Raw genomic sequence first — 9583 nt, forward strand, 5'->3', positions numbered from 1 at the left:
ATTGGATTGAAAAGAGCTTCTTGCTAATGTCGTTGGCCTTTTTATATGTCCTGTCGGGGACATCGATCTGGTGGCTTCTAAAAAAGAATTTCCTTTTTCACTCAAAAGTTTTGTAATAATTTTGATAAATTGATCATGCTTTTTTGTTTGCTAATGTTTTTTTTTTTTAAATTCATTAAATAGTTTTGCAGTATTTCTTTTTTTTTCTTTAGTAAATAATGTTTCAAACCTCTGTTGCTAGCCACGGTTCAGATACATATAAAATAATTTACATGCAAAATTTGTATAATCCGGAATGCAGATTGCGTACATACTTTATTACTTCTTAGATATTTTCTTGATCACCCGTTTAATTTGTGTCCGTGAGCGTATCTCTGTGCAATTATAAGGGCTAATCTCCTCTGAACACGAAAAGCAATAGCTCACGATAACCCGTAAAGTATAATTCTCGGGTCCCGCGAAGGTAGGTCTTAGGGAAGTAGGTACTAAGGTCGGGTATCGGGTATCGAGTATCGAGCTTTCAGACGCAGCGCCGGGTTTCGCGCTTGTGCGCGTTCATCTCTCCGCGTCTTGTGCAGTCCAAATAAATAATATGACTACACAGGTAAGTGCTAGTGGGGTGACTTGGAATGAATGTCGATTCGTCTTAAAAATTGATTATCAGAAAATCGATACGTTGTGGTGACGTTGAAAATAACTGTTTCCGCTGGCAAAAAATACTAATATTTTTAGTAAGCAATTTTAAAATTAATTCATTAATTTTAAACAAGAGTTTTTTTTATAGTAAAGTACCATAATAAATAAAATAAAAGTATAAAGAAATTGATTTTTTAAAATGCCATTATTTAAATAATCCCATATCAATGGTCCGTGTATACGTGTCTTTTACATTTTAATAAAATCAATATTGATCATTAGTTTTCAAATAAAAATATGATGAGACAATTTTGAGAAAGAGGAAGAATAGTAACATAAATATATTTAAAGGCCTGCCCAGCTAGATAAGCGTTCATCAAGAAAGAGTTTCGCTATCTTTACTGATCGATATCAGCATGTGACCATATAATACTACACATAAGATAACTTTTCTTCTTCTGACTGGTCTTGGTTCTTGTTTTCTTGTTTCCCCCGCCTACAGATATTAAAACGAACATTTTAGAGAAGGGAATATAGAATTGAAATAATGCAGATGTTCAAATATGGTCAGAACGGGGAATATTACACAGTATGTGTAGTGGCCACTTAAATCAACTAATGACAGGTCATAAGCCCTGTAGATGCCTAGACTTCTATATTACCTTTATTAAAATATAATTGTATAATATTATTATCTTCGTTGTAATATGTTAATATTAACAGCTCCGTAGAAGGGAAATCCAGTTCCTTTCTACAAAAATTTGGATAAATTCAAAACATCGTTAAAATATACAGGTAAACGTCGTTTTGCGCCGGTTTGATTTACGCCGATTTACGATTACGCTGGTTGGTGCCGGCGTGGGATTCCCTGGTTCGGCCGACACCAGACGACAGTAGGCGCTACGATTCTAATATCAGACACACTATTACACGTTGTTTTATTCTATTATCGTGTACGCGAGCAGCCTATTGTGCGTGTGAATTTTTTTTTCGAGTAAGTTTTTGTTTTGTTTTTAATAAAAATAAAACTGTATAACTGATTTTATTATAAGTAAAATTTAAAAAATATTCAAATATTTGTTTTATGCTATGATTCTGCAAAGGAAGCAACAATCAAAGCAAAGGAAATTGGATGCTTTTTTCAAAAAAGCGTGAGAATTTCATTTACTACCGACGAACTGGTGAGTTAGTACCTACTTACCTACCATAAAAAAAATATTATTTTTATTTGATTTGTTATTTTATTTTATTTTTGCACCACAACAGGCCAGGAGGCCCAAAATTACAGTGGTGAATTACATCACAGAACACCCAGGCTTGAGAAAAATCACATTTAATTTTTGTGTTCTCACCGGGAATCGAACCCGGAACCTTCCGTCTGTGAGTCAAGCGTCTTGACCACTATACCACGGAGACCGCCAAGATAAGGAGATTATTGTTTATTTTGTAAACGAAAATAATCGGTATTTATTAGATACATTTATAATTTATGTAGAATAAATATAGGATATGATGTATATAATAAACATGTTAGATTGTATTTAAATTTATTTCAACAGAGAGGGAAAAAGTTTTCGAGAAGGGAATATGGAAGTCTAGGCATTTACAGGGCTTATGACCTGTCATTGGCTGGTTTAAGTGGCCACTTTACACACTGTGTAACATTCACCATTCAGCCCATGTTTGAACATCCACATTTCCTCAACTCTTCCATCTGTTGACTTTTGTGAAGTGAAAGAGCTAAAACCTTTATCACGTGGGTGAGATTCATCCGGCTGAACCAAATCACCTACTAGGCAACGCCTGGAAACAATTTTCCAATTTTTATACTTCTTCTTTTACCAGGTAGTAATTCAACAATGTTTGATTATGTCCAAATGTTAGATTGTTCTTAGAATTTTGGCACAGAACCTAACCTTGTATCTTTCATTATATCTGTGTTCATTTTACGCCGATTTTTGTTTACGCCGGTGTCTCTCGAAACGGAACTCCGGCGTAAAACGACGTTTACCTGTATTTGTAAATAAAAATCATTAATGTATACGATAATTCCTTCCGACGAATATTTTTATCACTTAAAAAAAAAAACAATAAAATTATTTGTTTGTTTTTTTAAGGTTTACCATAACCACGAATTACCCCGCTTTATCGTCACTTATCCCCTTCTCTGTCGATTTTCATACATTTCCCGCTGCCTTGCTGTGTAATTTTTCACTGCCAGCATATAATTCAGAGATCGTGTCCGCTCAACACTTTAATTTGGCGGTAAATGCCGATTCATAATATTGAATTTACCAATGATGGAGATTTATGTCCATCTAAGTGCCGCCTTTTAGGCGATATTAGAACAGTTTGATGCGCACTTTAATAATTTTATTGATTGTGGCTTCGTGGTTGTTTAAGATTGTTCTCTCGGGCAACGAATCAAAAACGCTTTCGCAATTTATTGCATTATTACAATATTTTATTGTTGCTTCATGGCGTTATATTTGAAGAACATTATTCATTGTTATGTGCGCCTGGTTGCACGTTTAGTACTAGACATTAAAGCTTGGTTCACACGATGACGTTAGACAGGACAGCATTCTGCCATCATAACCGAAAAGGCAATTTTTCGACAAAATGAGTCTTTACTGTGAGTTTGGGAAATTACACAAAGGACGTATGTCAAATATTGTCATTATAATGAACAGTAGCAATAAAAGTTTATTCACCACTTGTGTAACCTAGTTACAAAAATCCATTAATTCTTTAATAATTTATCAACCTCAAGATCATTCATCGATCAGAATAGAATAAATTATGGCCTTTATTCTGCAATGACCCGTCATTATCGTTTTGTTAATTCAAGACAAGATCCGGATTTTTTTTGTTTAAGTTCACAACGATTTAAACGAGCACTAAATAAATAGTCTAGATCTTGTCTTGATGTCCTTTATGTTTGTCAATGTTTTTTTTTTTTTTTTTATGATTTTAACTGTTCTTATTTTGTAATATTTATTTCTATGAACTGTATAAATGAATATTGTGCATTAATAAAATAAATAAATATTCTGCGAGAAATTTCGAATTATTTCATATTAAGCAGTAAAAAAATATATCAGTAAAACGATATAATGTTTTTTACGCAATAACACATATGAGGGAGGGTACAACTTGCAAACCCGGCAAAATCCAAAATTGAAAAAAAGTAAGATATTAATTGAAACTTATTCAGAATACAATTTTTTACAATTATATTAAGATGTTCAGTAAAAATACGGCTTAATTTGTAAGACTTGACTTTTAAATTATCGGCTTTGTTGCAAACATGGCAACCTCTACTTGAGTATTGCAAAGTTGCTAATGTATAAAATTTAATTAAGTATTTCACTACTGTTTCTTGACATAATTATACTTATTTCATCACTGCTAACGTATAAAATATTTACTGATTATAACAAAAAAATTAAGTTTAAAAAAAAGTTAAAGTTCAGTATTGTATCAGTTTTTGTGATTTGCTCGAAATAAAGAATGATGAATTTGGCCGGGTTTGCAAGTAATACTTTCAGATCCATGAGCAAAAACTCAGTGTAGATATTGCGCACAGAAGTTTTATGCTTTGAAAGCAATTGACATACTGTGTTTTTACTCGTGATTATTTACGGTTGTTTTTAATTTGTATAAAGTTGATAAATCCTAATAAGGGTCATATCTCTTTTATAATATGACTTTTGCAAATAATTGTTTTTTTTCTTATGACGGCATTATTGTCATGTCGCAGCTCTGTGTACAATACATTGGGACTATACAATAATTTGGCCGTAGTTCACACGTGGAAAGCTGCGAAAATGAATCTTTGACGTGCATTTCGAGCGAGTTCGCGGTAAATGTTATTTCGTTTTAACTAACATGTATTGGAATTGTTAAAAAATGAACTAAGTAATAAAAAGGCATTTTTTCTGTTAATATTTTTTGGCAAAAAAAAATACTCCATAGAAACACACATTTTGACCAAGTGGCTATTGTCCTACGATCCTGTCAATCTCACATCCGGTGGAGCTAGTCCATTTATATCTATGACAATGACTTGGTATGTTGTCCTGTCCTACAAATTGCTGTCCACAAGAGGACAATAGGTCTGATGCTGTTACAGGACAATATTATATGGACATTGGTTTCGAGAAGGAAATTTGGAAATCGAAGCATTTACAGAGCTTATGACCTATCATTGACTGGTGTAAGTGTCCACTTTACACACTCACCAATCACAATATTCACCACTCTGCTTATGTTTAAACATCCACATTTCTCCAACTCTTCCATCTGTTAACTTTTGTGAAGTAAAAGAGCTAAAACCTTTATAATAAAGGTGAAATTCATAAGGCTGATCCATTTTACTAGGATTACGAATTGGTTATATTTCTTCCTTTGCTTACCAAATTCAGTAAGAAAAACCGAGAGCAAATATTTACATTTACAGCTGTCAATGTTCTTTTCACTGTAACTCTAAAACCCCCCTCATCGTCTACAAGGTCGAGACAAGGGTAAATATAAATAAAATAAATAAATCCACTAGCCAATTCAAACCCCTTTATATCGACAGTGATAAGAAATGTTAGTATCTACTCTCTGGAGAACTAGAACGCCCCCAGGTGACCCTCGAGACTGGTCACCAAAAGCATTAGACTTACCCAAAGACTACTAGTTGAAAGCCAACTTTTGCCACCACTCATACCAACTTAAACAGTGAGTATTGAAGAATTTTACCTCATCAAGCGAAATATTAAACAAATAGCAACAGCAATATTTTGAGTTTGTCCAAATATTGTTTATATACCTGGTCCATGAAGAAGTATAGAAATTGAAAAAATAACATTTTCAGGCGTTGCCTAGTATGCAGGTGAAATAATTCAATTAGATAAATCTCACTCGCATAAATAAAGGTTTCAGCTCTTTAACTTCACAAACATCAACAGATGAAAGAATTGAAGGAATATAGATGTTCAAATATAGGCAGAATGGTGAATGTTACATAATGTGTAAAGTGGCCAGTTAAACCAGCCATTTTTTTAATTTTTTTTTTATTTATTGGGGATATCAACAGTAATACATGTAATAAAAATATAACAAATAACATATACAGAGAATAAAACCAATGACAGATATCCACAGAAATACATTAAATACACGTACAATACATACTAGTGTGTTTGTGTGAGTGTAAGTGAGTGAGAGGGTGGGTGTGTGGGTGTTATATTGGAAAGAGGGTGTCAGGTATCGAAAATATAAATATATATAAAATATTAAGAATTAGAGATAAAATTTAATAAAATAAAATAAAACTTTATTATTGAAACTAAGTATAAGACAAAAAAGTATGTTTTAAGACGCGCATTTTAAATGTTATTTTTTTACAATCAAATGGATCAATAAGGGGAAAGTTCAAATTATATTCACAAGCAAAACGTATAAGTGGAGAGTTCTGGGTAGGTTCATTGACGGGTCATAAGCCCTGTAGATGCCTAGACTTCTATATTACCTTCTCTTAAATGTTCCTCATCTCTGTTGTAATATGTTAAAATAGCAACATATTAAAGAGTACTGTAAATGTGGATGTTTCAACATAGGCAGAATGGTAAACGTTACACAGTGTATAAAGTGGCCACTTAAACCAGCCAATGACAGGGCATAAGCCCTGTAAATACCTAGTCTTCTATATTCCCTCCTCTAAAATGTTCTCAATCTCGGTTGTAATATGTAAATTTTAACCGCTGTTTATTTAAGAATAAATTTTGTTTTAAGTCATTAATTAATTTTATCATCATGATTTACTTCCCATACATTGTGTATAAAATATCCTTCGGTATATTTACTCTCAAGATAATTATAAAAAATGAGACAGTAAATTGAAGTGAGGTGATCGCGGCGTATGGCTATCGTACCTTGATAATATTACAAGTCCTTAATTTACACACCTCAGAGTAGAAAAAGTTGAAATAAAGCTCGGCGGAGCTTATACTCGGGGATTCATTTGAGCTTTATCGCTCATCCGCATCCGTAAATAAAGCTGATACGGACACGATCTGATGATGCATGGCCGGTTAAAGAATCGACTATCAGGTCGAATACAACGAAAGCGCCCGCCTTTTCCAGAAACTGTTTATAAAGCCTGGTGACCTTCTTTAGTTTTGCATATTCACTACATTTTTTAAATATTTTTTTATCAAAAAGTTAATACTGTTTTACAATATGATGAAGAAAATATCAAATTAAAAAAGAAAGCATATAAATATTAAGGTTTGTAAAGGAGTAGTAATGTTACATAAAAAGCGGTGACAGCTCTACGCAAAACTGATCCAGGAATAATTTTTTGGCACTAATTACTTCCAAATGACCGAAACTACTAAAAAATGTACAAATACGTACTGATTGTAATTAGCCATATCAAATGCATTCCATATAAAAGATATAAGAGTTATACACCAGCGCCAGCGGTGCTATTCTAAACCGCTCTCGCGACCGTAGAAAACACTTTTATTCCGTGTATTTACACACAAAGTACGCGAGATAAAGTGTTTTCTACGGCCGTTTTTTTCAATTTTGTGTGTAAATACACGAGATAAAATTGTTTTCTACGGCCGCGTTTTCACCCCAGGGATGGTATTCTGAATCTTCTCTACCCCCTAGAGAGTGGTGAAGTTGGAGATATTGGTTTTTTGCATACGAAAAATGATATTTAAAACTGTTTTAAAAATCCAACAATGTTTGAGTGTGTCCAAATGCTTGCAAACTGGCTGGATTTCCTCCCTAGGGAGGCATTCATTTTCAAATTTATTTCAACAGAGAGGGATAACATTTTTGAGAGGGGAATACAGAGGTCTAAACTTTTACAGGGCTTATGACCTGTCATTGACTGGTTTAAGTGCCAGTCTGTCTGCAAGCATTTGGACAAACTCAAACATTGTTGAATTAACTATCTGGTAAAAGAAAAAGTATAAAAATTGGAAAGTTGTTTTCAAGCGTTACCTAGTAGGTGATTTGGTTCAGCCGGATGAATCTCACCCGCGTGATAAAGGTTTCAGCTCTTTTACTTTACAAAAGTCAACAAATGGAAGAGTTGAGGAAATGTGGATGTTCAAACATGGGCAGAACGGTGAATATTACACAGTGTATAAAGTGGCTACTTAAACCATCCAATGACAGGTCATAAGCCCTGTAAATGTCTAAAATTCTGTTTTCCTTCTTAAAAAATGTTTTCTCTCTCTGTTGAAATAAATTTGTTTTAAAAATGAATAAAAACTAAAACGGTTTTGTCAATTCAACCCGATTAAGTATTTTGGTTGATCCTTAAGGTTGCTCAATGTTTTCCCTCAACGTTTGTTGCTCAACGTTCAACGCTTAGTGTTCTAAATGAAAATCATCATGTTTAGTTTCACGCGTTCGTTTTTATTTGACGTTTAATTATCAGAGTGTTCACGGGCGTAGCCAGGTTTTAGTATCGGGGGGGGTTCAAGAAAATAAAACTACTGAAAGTTTAAACAATAACCTTTATATTATATGAAAAATATAAAATATGAAAAAAAAAACAGAGAGTTCATTTGATTACATATGCACTACAGAATTAATCTCCTGTTTTTCTTTTTAAATATATCCACTACTTCATTCGCATCAATTTTTTATTTCATAGTGAATATTAACGAGAGCCAAGCCGTTCAGTCTGTTTTCACTCGTTGTGTTCCGCAAGTAGTTTTTAAGTCTCCGTAGGCTTGATAAAGTACTTTCTAGTGTAGCAGTGGAAACGGGTATGGTAGCCAATATTTGTAACAACGTGTAAATATTTGGATATAATTTTTGATCGCACTTATCTAAGCATTCCAAAGCAGATTTTGGAGTAGGGGAGGTGATAGTCGTGGCTGCTTTCCACACTTCAATTTCTGCTTTGACGACAGATGTACTTCTTTCGGGTAGCACTGCTGAATACATAAAAATTGCGTCTTCAATTTTAGAAGTGGCCGCAAAATTTGAAGGTAACACACCAGATTATACCAATACTACTTTACGGTATTTCGCAAACCTCTCGATTAATTGTTGAATTGTGTACTCTAGAAATGGGGTGAATATTTTTATTTTGTAATACGTGCATATATCCGACGCAGGAGTGTTAGAGCGATTCAGTTGCCTACCAATAATACGTGGCATTTGCAGTATACCACCATTTTCTTCAAGCATCACCTTTGCTTCTTCATACAGATGAAAGTACTCTTCGTCAACTTTATTTCTCAAAAGTTGCGAAGCATTAATAACATCATCCACGTGGCTAAATGCTGTTATGAGGTCGGTCTTAACTGCTTGCAGTTGTTTTGATAGCGACAATGTGTAGCTCAATGACTTTCACAATCACAATGCACATAACAAAATTCGAAGATCGAAGTGTGTTAAGCATTTGAACAGCTTGCTGCGATGTTTCATTCAGCATTCACAATAAATTATGTCGCTCGCCTCTCCTTATTTTATTATTGTTGGTGTTGATATTTTAACTTTTCGGGGGGGTTTGAACCCCCAAACCCTCCTCCTGGCTACGCCCATGAGTTTGATCGTATATGAAGCAAAAGTGTAGTCACATACAAAAAAAAAACACAAATTAACCACTCTCTCGAGTCTAAGAGGGTGGAATAGATTCAGAATAACATTCCAGCACAAATTTGTAACGCCAGGGATCAAAGGGTTATAAATATAAACAATATTTTGACTATACCCAATTGTTTATAGGCAAGCATCTACTAGGTTTCACCCCATGAGATTATGTCAGAACTATCATCAAAACCATAATAGAGATGGAAACTATTTAAAAAGGCAATTCGGAAGCCTAAGAAATCTGTAATTGCGTAATGTGCATACAAGTTTTTTTGCGGACTGCGAAACTAAAAATTTAGAAGGTGCACGGCGTTTTTCGAACTTTCCTTCG

This window comes from Micrasema longulum, unplaced genomic scaffold (genome assembly GCF_059751315.1).
Source record: "Micrasema longulum isolate JH-2025_06_02 unplaced genomic scaffold, ASM5975131v1 h1tg001021l, whole genome shotgun sequence".
Classification (NCBI taxonomy): Eukaryota; Metazoa; Arthropoda; class Insecta; order Trichoptera; family Brachycentridae; genus Micrasema; species Micrasema longulum.